The sequence below is a fragment of the Pogoniulus pusillus genome, chromosome 3 (assembly GCF_015220805.1).
Source record: "Pogoniulus pusillus isolate bPogPus1 chromosome 3, bPogPus1.pri, whole genome shotgun sequence".
In the NCBI taxonomy this organism is placed as follows: domain Eukaryota; kingdom Metazoa; phylum Chordata; class Aves; order Piciformes; family Lybiidae; genus Pogoniulus; species Pogoniulus pusillus.
In genome coordinates, this window is record NC_087266.1 from 4,170,280 (window position 1) to 4,182,244 (window position 11,965).

The window sequence follows — 11,965 nt, forward strand, 5'->3', positions numbered from 1 at the left end:
GAGTGATTGGCATTGGAATGGGCTGCCCAGGGAGGTGGTGGAGTCACTGTCCCTGGAGGTGTTCAAGCAAAGCCTGGCTGAGGCACTTAGTGCCATGGTCTAGTTGACTGGCTAGGGCTGGGTGCTAGGTTGAACTGGATGATCTTGGAGGTTGATTCTGTGATTCTATGAACCCCAAAAGAAGGCTGGAAACAGGTGGGGGCTGGTTTCTTCTCCCAGGCAATCAGTGATGGAACAAGAGGACACAGTCTGAAGCTGCTCCAGGGCAGGTTTAGGCTGGATGTTAGGAAGAAGTTCTTCACAGAAGGAGTGATTGGCATTGGAATGGGCTGCCCAGGGAGGTTGTGGAGTCACTGTCCCTGGAAGTTTTTAAAAGGAGTCTGGATGTGGCACTTGGTGCCACACTTTAGTTGATTAGATTGTGTTGGTTGATAGGTTTAGCTGGATGATCTCAAAGTTCTTTTTGGACTTGGTTAGTTCTGTGATTCTGTGAACCCAGAACCTTCATATGACCTTCTGAAGATCTGGCACTTGTGAGTTGGACATGGTAGCCCAGAGCACTTGAAAGAATAACAGATAACTTTATCTGGGCAACTAGACCCATCCTCAGATGTCCATTATTCTGCCTGACTTCCATTTCAGTACCTGAAAGACAGCCTCTGTGTTACAACAGTGTGTTCCCCCAAATGTTATGGGGAAAAGAGTTCATCTCCCTGCTTTATGAAGCTCTCTAGTTTTATTATTGTTTTCCTGGGTTTGTCTTGTTTATACAGAGCATAACCTCCTCAGAGGTTTGCAAATGAGGTAGGAAGTGACTAGATAAAATGGCATCTCTCTCAAAATGAATTTGTCAAGGTATAAATTGTATTGGAAATGTTCATTCTGGTTTTCCCTGTGTTTTTATTTCTTCCTGTTGCATCTTTAATGGTGTTAAATATTGCTTTATATGCATGGTTTCACCTTCCCCCACCCCATCTTAGTATTTTTCCTTTGCCAGTTTTGTCTCCAACCTCATTTCTCCTTGTGCTGTTTGTCCACAATCTGTTCCTAGTTCCCAGGGTGAGTTTCCACTTCTTTTCTTCACCCCTCTAACTTTTACCTTATCTTTAAATATTTAATTATGTGTTTCTAACTAAGAGATTTTCTGGTTTTATTGTTTGATTAGCCATAGTCATATGGGACAGTATCTCTGCTTATGTCTTATCTCTCCTTTATTCAAATGAGACCACCAGGTAGTTAATGATAAATTAAATGCTATCATTTCCCTTCTCCATCTTCTGTTTCTTTTAAATCCAGATTAGGCAGAATCCCAAGTGCCCAGGCATGACAGCTGGATGAATTTTCAGGGAATTAGCTGTAAAGCTTCACCAGGTCTTTCTGAAAATCATCTTAATCTCATTTAGGGTTTAGCCATATTTGCTCAGATTTTCCTGGGTGCAACCAATTTCCTTTTTGCCTCCCATGTTTAAAACACTTGCTTTAAAGCACTTCAAAGTAGAAAGGTGTGGGAGCAAAAAAAGGAGTCAGATAAATGTGATGAATGATGTGTCTTTGGAGTGCATCCCTGTGTATCCTCGATGCAATAAGATTAAGGATAGAAACAAAGTAAATTGGTAGTCTTGCCTTGTGTAGCATTTGCATGGAAGTGACATAACTTAGAACAAAGAAATGAAAGAAGTCTGTGCCAAAATAGCAAACATCTTGCTATTACCTCACTGTTATCCAATGGAAAACAGTGAGGTAGGAGAGCCCTGCAGAGGGACCCGGACAGGCTGGATGGGTGAGCAGAGGCAATGGGATGAGATTTAGCAAGGACAAGTGCAGGGTTCTGCACTTTGGTCACAATAGCCCCAAGCAGCACTACAGGCTGGGGACAGAGTGGCTGAGAGCAGCCAGGCAGAGAGGGAGCTGGGGGTATTGGTAGAGAGTAGCTGAACATAAGGCAGCAGTGTGCCCAGGTGGGCAGCAGAGCCAATGGCATCCTGGCCTGGATCAGGAACAGTGTGGCCAGGAGGATGAGGGAGGTTATTCTTCCTCTGTACTCAACACTGGTCAGGCCACAGCTTCAGTGCTGTGTCCAGTTCTGGGCTCCTCAATTCAAGAGAGATGTTGAGATACTGGAACGTGTCCAGAGAAGGGCAACAAAGCTGGTGAGGGGCCTGGAGCACAAACCCTATGAGGAGAGGCTGAGGGAGCTGGGGGTGTTTAATCTGGAGAAGAGGAGGCTCAGGGGTGACCTCAATGCTGTCTACAACTACCTGAAGGGACATTGTAGCCATGTGGGGTTGGTTTCTTCTCCCAGACAACCAGCAATAGAACAAGGGGACACAGTCTCAAGTTGTGCTGGGGGAAGTATAGGCTGGATGTTAGGAGGAAGCTCCTGGCAGAGAGAGTGATTGGCATTGGAATGGGCTGCCCAGGGAGGTGGTGGAGTCACCATGCCTGGAGGTGTTCAGAAAAAGCCTGGCTGAGGCACTTAGTGCCATGGTGTAGTTGACTGGCTAGGGCTGGTTGCTAGGTTGGACTGGATGATCTTGGAGGTCTCTTCCAACTTGGTTGATTCTATGATTCTAATAAGAATGTTAGGAACAGCATTTTATCCAGTCATTGTATTCTATAACTTGTAGAATTACCACAACTTATAGAATGGGATATAAAAAGAATGTGCATATACCAATAAATGGCTTTTGTGCCTTCTGGCTGCTGACTTCAGCTTCAGCTATTCTGTGTCATTGTTTTTTATCTATCACTAATTAATACATACAGCAACAGAGAGGAGAAAAAAAGTGCTGAAGAAATTTATAATCTGTTGTCCCCTTGGTATGAACCTATAAATAGTGATTCATGTTTAAAAGCATTGCTACAAGATTAATAATCATTGATTTGGGATAGAAAAAAAAAGTCAGGTAATCTAACATTCTGTCATGCTACTAAACATGTGCTGTTGGACCAATGAGATGTGGAATGTGTCCTGGTGGGACTAAACAAAGAAACAAACCCAAAAGTCATTTTGTTTCCATTTGTAGATCATTTAGAAGGGAAATAAATAAACATGGGAAAAAGAAAGGAAGAACAAGAATCTGTATATTCAACACATAGAACCATAGAGTCAGTCAGGGTTGGAAGGGACCACAAGGAGCAGCCAGTTCCAACACCCCTGCCATGCCCAGGGACACCCTACCCTAGATCAGGCTGGTCACAGCCTCATCCAGTCTGGCCTTAAACACCTCCAGCCATGGGGCTTCAACCACCTCTCTGGATAACCCATTCCAGACTCTCACCACTCCCCTGCTGAACAACTTCCTGCTCATGTCCAGGCTGAACCTACCCACCTCCAGCTTTGCTCCATTCCCCCCAGTCCTGTCACTCCCTGATAGCTGGAAAAGTCCCTCCTTAGCTTTTTTGTAGGCCCCTTCAGATCCTGGAAGGCCACAAGAAGGTCACCTGGGAGCCTCCTCTTCTGCAGACTCAACAGCCCCAACTCTTTCAGTCTGTGCTCAGAGCAAAGCTGCTGCAGCCCTTTGAGCATTCTTGTGGCCCTTTTCTGGACACACTCCAGCATCTCCACATCCTTCTTGTCCCAGAGATTCCAGAGCTGGATGCAGTACTCCAGGTGGGGTCTCAGCAGAGCAGAGCAGAGCAGAGCAGAGCAGAGCAGAGCAGAGCGGGAGAATCACCTCTCTCACCCTGCTGGCCACACTGCTGCTGCTGCAGCCCAGGCTCTGGTTGGCTTTCTGGGCTGCAAGTGCACACTGATGGCTCCTGTTGAGCTTCTCCTCCAGCATCACCCCCAAATCCCTCTCCTCAGTGCTGCTCTCAAGCTACTCACTGCCCAGCCTGGATTTGTGCTTGGCATTGCCTTGACCCAGATGCAGAACCTGGTGGAACACCTTCCAGACTGTTCTAGCAACTTGGAAAGAGTAAATATTAACCATCTCTTCAGCTACTGCATTGCTCTGCATTTTGACTTCATATTTCTTGTGCTGCTTCTCTCCTTTTCTCCTTACTGATCTCAGTGAAACAACATGAAAGACCAAAGGGTAACAGCTCTTCATGGCCATTTCCTCCCTGTTTTATCTCAAGATACTTAATGTTTCAGTCTTCACAACGGTTCCTGTTGCTCAGCAAAGATACATAAAAACACAAGGATCCATTAAAACATCCTACACTTGAATTTAACCTCTACTAGATAAAGGAGTAAACAAACCTATCCACTCACTCTCACATAGAACATGATCCTGCATCACTATCACTCCTCTGATGATAAATTAGACTGCAGTTGTCTTAGGGCAAGAGTTAACTGCAAGGTTTATGTCTGAAGTTACAGTTTAGAAGCAACACTTTAAGGATGCTAATATGAGCTCTCCTGTCTCTGAAATCCTCAGCCTGACAGTCTGATAAGAAATTAATCACTGATAACATTTCTTGCATTTCTGTTTCCAATCACAAATGGCAGCTTAACAAGAACAGCATCTCCTATGGGGCATTGTCCTGGGGTGTCCCACCCAGAGTGCATTTCCATATCAATGTGAAGGTTTTGTTTTAAGGGTGATTATAAAACTGGACAAAGTTTTGGGTTTATTTCCTTTGGTTTCTTTTTCCATCGTTCAAACAAGCCCACAGAAACAAACTCTCAACACCATAGTAGGGGACTTTGCATTTTTCCAGTTCAGTGCTGGGGCTGTCACAAGCCATGAGGCAGAATGGAGATGTGTGAGCTGTCTCCTGGTATGAAAGTATCTAGGCATCTAGAAGAAAATACCTTCCAGTAGCCCCTTTCATGTGTGGTGAGTCTCACTATGAAACATTGGCTTTGATGTAGAGCTCTGTTGTTATCACCCATGGACTCCCTGAGGCAAAGTCTACTATGACATAGAGCAAGAGGGAAGCTGCAATGCATGCAACAAAATACTGCATAACCCAGTCCCTAGAGGATGCAGCACCCTCATGGCTATGAGGAAACTTGCAAGTGGCATCATCTTATATCTGTTTTTCCTTTCAAGGTATGGAAGCTTGGAAACTAACTGTAGAGCCTGAAATCAGATCCACTTATCAAATGCAATGTTTTTAACCAAGAATTGTTCTCTTTTGTTGGTGATCTTATGTGACAATGTGTGCATGCATGCAGTGCACAGGGCTGGGTGCTAGGTTGGACTGGATGATCTTGGAGGTCTTTTCCAACCTGGTTGATTGTATTCTATAGTTCTATTCTATTCTATTCATGATGCATAGAATCTAGATTCTATTCTATTATTCTATTCCATTTTATGATTCATAGAATCATAGAATCAACCAGGTTGGAAGAGACCTCCAAGATCATCCAGACCAACCTAGCACCCAGCCCTAGACCATGGCACCAAGTGCCTCATCCAGTCTATTCTTGAACACCTGCAGGGATGGTGACTCCACCATCTCCCTGGGCAGCCCATTCCAATGCCAATCACTCTCCCTATGAAGAACTTTCTCCTAACATCCAGCCTGTTGCTGCTTGCCTAGGAGAAGAGACCAACCCCTACCTGGCTACAGCCTCCCTTCAGCTAGTTGTAGAGAGCAATGAGGTCATTCCTGAGCCTCCTCCAGGCTGCACACCCCCAGCTCCTTCAGCCTCTCCTCACAGGGCTGTGTTCCAGGCCCCTCACCAGCTTTGTCACCCTTCTCTGGACATGTCCCAGTACTTCAACATCTCTCCTGAATTGAGGGGCCAAGAACTGGAGGCTTCATCCTATGTATACACGTATATATAGAATAGAATCATAGAGGCAATCAGGTTGGAAGAGACCTCCAAGGTCATCCACTCCAACCTAGCACCTAGCCCTAGCCAACCAACCAGACCATGGCACTAAGTGCCTCTTCCAGTCTTTTCTTGAACACCCCCAGGGACAGTGACTCCACCACCTCCCTGGGCAGCCCATTCCAATAGCAAATCACTCTCTCTGCAAAGAACCTCCTCCTAACATCCAGCCTATATGCAATGTTTAGAATAAACCTTTTGGTTTTAGGATTAGAATCAGTAAATCAGAGGGTCATTGGATCATCTTAATTGTAAAATGTTAGATAAGATGTGGGACTTATGCAGAGTACCTGAAAAGTTCTATAAAATATAGTCATCATTATATATACCATTTCTCATGTATGAAGATCCAGTCAGACTCATTTTAGTGGGATCAGGTTTAAACATCTAGGGGAATTAGTGAGGAATTTGGTTTAGGTGACAATGGAGCTTTGACAGAGAGGAAAAGTAGAGATCAAGCATGGGGAAAAGAACTTTTTTGTTTCTTTTTAATTTAACCACAATGATAAGCTATGAAAGTCTGAGAATTCTGCTTCATTCATTCAGGCACCAATACATTCAAATAAATGGTTCTGCTTCTACCTCTTAAACTCATCTAAGGTTTTATTTCCCCATTAGGTTACCTGAAATGCATTCCAAACTGAAAAAGAAGGGGGAAAACAAAGTACATCCCCCAAATGCATTTGCAATTCAAAAACTTCCAACAAACCTGCAGTGCACCAACCCAGAACAAACAAACCCCCATAAGTATGGCATGGTCCCAGCAATGAAAAATGAGCTTTGTAACAGCCTGTAATTAGCATGGGAATGACAAGCACATTCTAAACCTTTCTGAACATATGGGTAATCATTGAAGAGCTATGACAGTAATGCATCAAAAAGCCTATCCATCTTACTGTGGTTCTATGTTCTGGCTGCCTCAGTGAATCTTAACATGCCAGTCAGTAATTTGGTGGAAATCTCATCATCCAAGAGCAATGATAGTGTTTCATGCCTAACAAGAAGGAAAATTAAAAGAATCATGGGATGGTTTGGGTGTTACCCACCCACCACACACACACTCTTATGAAATCACTCAGACTAGACTCAGCCCACCTGGAAATTAAGATTGCAGCTTTATATTTACAGCTGAGCACAATATACAAGCAGGTACTTACAATCTATACAGCTATAGACAGAAATATGCAAGTTAAAAAGTAGCACAGAAACACAGCAGCCCTCCCAGAAACCAGAGTTCTCAGGAGGAGCTCCCAACCACCCTTCCACCTCCTTTCCAGCCCTCTACCTTATCCCAGACTTTCCTTTATGTGCAAGGTGACTTTGGAGGATTGACCAGGGAAGTTAGAAAGCAGAAGGATTAGTTACACAGATAGCAGGTTAGGGAGAAAAGCGCAGGCAGCCAGAGACACACAGCAACTGTGTTATCTATGTTTGTGTTCTTGGTTTTATGCATCTCAGCAAGCCTATGAGTGAAGTAGACATCACCACTGTTTACTTTTCACAGCCTATCATCTAATTCTTCTCAGGAAAATATTCCAGCTAGCTTCGAACTAGCACAAATCATCACTTGGAAAGAGTGTTGAGATTCCAGACATGCACCTTAAAATGATCTGCAGTGTCGCCAACTCTATGACTTCAGATTTTTGCAATAAGGAGTATTTCACTATGCTTCTACAGTCAGAAAGTGGAGGAGGAGAAAGAGAGAGAGAAGACCTGTGTAAAACAGATCAAAGCCAGCTTTGGTCGAGTTGTCTAGATAGAAGAGGAGGCCCAGGGGTGACCTCATTGCTGTCTACAACTACCTGAAGGGAGGTTGTAGCCAGGTGGGGTTGGTCTCTTCTCTCAGGCAACAAGCAACAGAACAAGGGGACACAGTCTCAAGTTGTGCTGGGGGAGGTCTAGGCTGGATGTTAGGAAGAAGTAGTTGGCAGAGAGAGTGATTGGCATTGGAATGGGCTGCCCAGGGAGGTGGTGGAGGCACCATCCCTAGAGGTCTTCAAGAAAAGACTGGCTGAGGCACTTAGTGCCATGGTCTAGTTGACTGGATAGGGCTGGGTGCTAGGTTGGATTGGCTGATCTTGGAGGTCTCTTCCAACCTGGTTGATTCTATGGTTCTATGATTCAATATCTGTTTACTACTGCTTGCAGAAATGATCTTGTCCTGTCATCAACACTTGCTCTTTGCTTAACAGTTAAGTAGGGTGTTTTGCAATAGGATTAGAAGGCAAAGATGAAATTGGATAACAGAACAAGAATCTCAAAGTCCAATTAATCAGGTTTTCACCCTAAAATCTCTTCTCTGCAAACGGTAAAACTTGAAAACGATTTACACGTTGACTTTCACTTCAGAGCTATAGAAGTGGGGGTTGGGAATGAAAAGGAGACAGGCTGGGGGTAGCATTCACCTTCACATTGAACCACTTTGCCTAGACGTAGTTATAGAGCAGTAGGGAAGACAGGGGTGATCTGACATCAATCATCCTTATGGATCTTTAATTTTTATTCATTGTCCTATTGATCTCTTTCAGCATTATCTCATAGGTAGATTGCAATAAAAGTCATCTCTTATTATGGCTCCACTTTAACTCACAAAGCATGTGACACAGTAGTTTTTGAATGAAGGACAGGTTCCCTAAGGGAAAGAAAAAAAATCCTGGGTAAAAGCATAGATTTATTGATCTCTTCTTCAATAATAATGATTAAAATCTAACCAAGCACTGTTGCTTTAATAAATTATTCAGATCTCTTTCCCTTTTCCACATTCCAATTGGGTGTACTCCAAAGCTAGAAAAGTTCTCTCACAAAATGATGAAAAAACTTTCTCCTTCATCCAATGAGTCATGAAAATAGTAAAAGCATTCTAAATAACAGAATCCTGCAGGCACAAAATGCTTTGGTCCAAATTGTGGCTGACTAGCAACTGGGCAAAGAAAACAAAACCTGTCCTGGAAAGAAGGAGAAGAAAATTTGTCATCTCTTTCTACTTTCCAAGCAAATTTAAGGGCACTATTCTCACTACCTAGGGGTCTGGGTGGATGAAAAGCTCAACATGAGCTGGCCGTGTGCATGTGCAGCCCAGACAGCAACTGTGCCCTGGGCTGCAGCAAGAGCAGTGTGGCCAGCAGGGCAAGGGTGGGGATTCTCCTCCTTCACCCTGTTCTCATCAAACTCCATCTGGAGTACTGTGTGCAGCTCTGGAGCCCTGCACAGGGTTAACACTCCAAACCCATTCTGTCCACAAGCCCCCAACACAGGAAGGGCATGTAACTGTTAGAGCAAGTCCAGAGCAGGGCCACAAAGATGCTCAGAGGGCTACAGCAGCTCTGCTATAAGGACAGGCTACAAGAGCTGGGGCTCTTCAGCCTGGAGAAGAGAAGGCTTCCAGGAGACCTTGCAGTGGCCTTCCAGTATCTGAAGGGGACCTACAGGAAGGCTGGGGAGGGACTATTTACAAGGTCTTGTAATGACAGGATGAGTTGTAATGGCTTTAAACTGGCAGAGGGGAGATTTAAACTAGATGTTAGGAAGAAATTCTTTACAGTAAGGGTGGTGAGACACTGGCACAGGTTGCCCAGGGAGGTTGAGGATGCTCCCTCCCTGGAGGTGTTCAAGGCCAGGTTGGATGATGCCTTGAGCAACCTGCTCTAGTTGGAGGTATCCCTGTCTATGGCAAGGGGTTGGAACTGAATGATCCTTGAGGTCCCTTCCAACCTACTGCCCACAGGACTCTAATGTCTAGAAATATTTACTGGAGTTATTTCTATTCTCACAAAGAGTACTGAGAAAATAAACAGATTAAAACAGAGTTGTGCAGATACAAATGACGACAACAACAGAGAGGATCATGAGGAATAAAGCCTGTGGTGCCTCTAAAAGACTCTTTTAGCTTGCCAATCCAAATGAAACTTTCCAAACAAACCCTGTTCTTGTTCATTTTTCCTGTGTAAAGTTCACTCAAATGATCATTTAATCATTGTCAAACCCTGCTTGTTTGCAATTCTGTATCTTAGTTTCATGCCACATTAGTTGGTTTCTCTGTGATTTGTGTTTTACAAATAAAATCATGGCTTTTCCACTTAAACAGAGGTTGGAAGATTTAGGGATGTTTGTTTTCACGCTGAAGAGATGAAATGTTGGTTTGTTTGCTTTTCATATGTGTGTAGTATTATATCGAGCTGTGGTTATCCAAACAGAACTTCAGCATCGATGTTTGGCTGTGCCCAATACTGAAGAGCAATGGAGACTGGTTAGCAGTGAGGCATCCCTCTGGGGCAAGCCTTGAATATATTCTGCTTAAATACATAATGCAAATCGTTTATCTGCACTTTCTTCCAGCTGAGATTAGTATAGTTAGGATGAAGTGAAATCTGAAGGTCAACTTCTGTTAGAATCATAGAATCAACCAGGTTGGAAGAGACCTCCAAGATCATCCAGTCCAACCTAGCACCCAGCCCTAGCCAGTCAACCAGATCATGGCACTAAGTGCCTCATCCTGTCACTCCCTGAGAGCCCCAAAAACCCCTCCTCAGCATTTTTGTAGGCCCCCTTCAGATACTGGAAGAGATCCTGGAAGGCTACAAGAAGGTCACCTCACAGCCTCCTCTTCTCCAGACTGAACAGCCCCAACTCTTTCAGTCCTTACATATATCCTTCCATATTTTATCACCACAGACCAAGCTGAACTGCTAACATTGTATATGCAGACTGCAGCACGAGGAAAGCCTCAGTTGCACAGGTTGCTTGCAGAGGCAGTGCATGTCTTTACTTTGAAGAGCACAGTTGTTTTCTGATTGGACAAAAAGGAGAGGCTGAGGGAGCTGGGATTGGTTAGCCTGGAGAAGAGGAAGCTCAGGGGAGACCTTATTGCTGTCTACAACTACCTGGGGGGTGGTTGTGGCCAGGAGGAGGTTGCTCTCTTCTCTCAGGTGGCCAGCACCAGAACGAGAGGACACAGCCTCAGGCTGTGCCAGGGGAGATTTAGGCTGGAGGTGAGGAGAAAGTTCTTCCCTGAGAGAGTCATTGGACACTGGAATGGGCTGCCCGGGGAGGTGGTGGAGTCGCCGTCCCTGGAGCTGTTCAAGGCAAGGTTGGATGTGGCACTTGGTGCCATGGTCTGGCCTTGAGCTCTGTGGTAAAGGGTTGGACTTGATGATCTGTGAGGTCTCTTCCAATCCTAATAATACTGTGATACTGTGATACTGTGTGGTATATTGTGCATAGACACACTCATTTTATTGCTGCTGATCAATTGCAACACTTATGAGAAGCAAAACAAATCAAAAGCAATTTGAGAACTCATCTGTTTCTACTCCACTTGAACTATATCAGCCTGTTGAGAATTGCAGTGATTGTATGGATAATTAGCATTGTGATTGTTGTATTTGTTTATGAGACTAATGTGTTATGTGTTTCTCCCCCTCTTTTTCTCTCCCTGTTGATGTTTTCACATGGATTATTGATGTATTCTTATGATTCACAAAAATACTTTAGTGAATCTGTGAGAGTAAATGAACTGTAAACCATACACCCACTCCATCCCTTTGTCTGGGTTATTAGCTGTGAGTGTATTCTTTAATACAGATTATTTCCCCATGAAGGAGAATGTCTGTCTTTGCAATAGCATCTGTAGACACTGAAAAGCTTTTATTGTGGTGCAGAAAGCCAATCCAACCCCAGGGCAGCTTCTAGTGCAAAGTAGAAAGCCAAGACATATAAATTAGTTGTGTGTGTCGCATCAGATCCTCTCCAGCAACATTTTCTTTCAGAGCTCCTGGCAGCTGAGAAGAATTTGGATGGCTTATCCTCTCGACTCACTGAAAAAAGAACTAGTTCATCAGGTGAAAAATCTTTACTTCTCCCAAACATCTTCCACAGCTGAAGAGCTGTTATGTGATTTTTACTTCCCCCAAATGTCTTCCATAGTTGAAGAGCTGTTATGTGATTTTTCTTAATAACTTGGCAAACAAACTTTAATTATAAGATGATATTGTGCAGGTGTACAGCTCTCAGGAAAGTGTTAGAGTATGGGAAAAGACATTTCTAGTGGAATTTGTTTCAAAGAGAGCCAAATGCCTCTGATTTTGCACTGTGGAGACCATGTGTTCTTCACTGCTTCTGTTCTGGAATATGGTTGAAGTAAAGAGATCATAGAATCATAGAATCAGCCAAATTGGA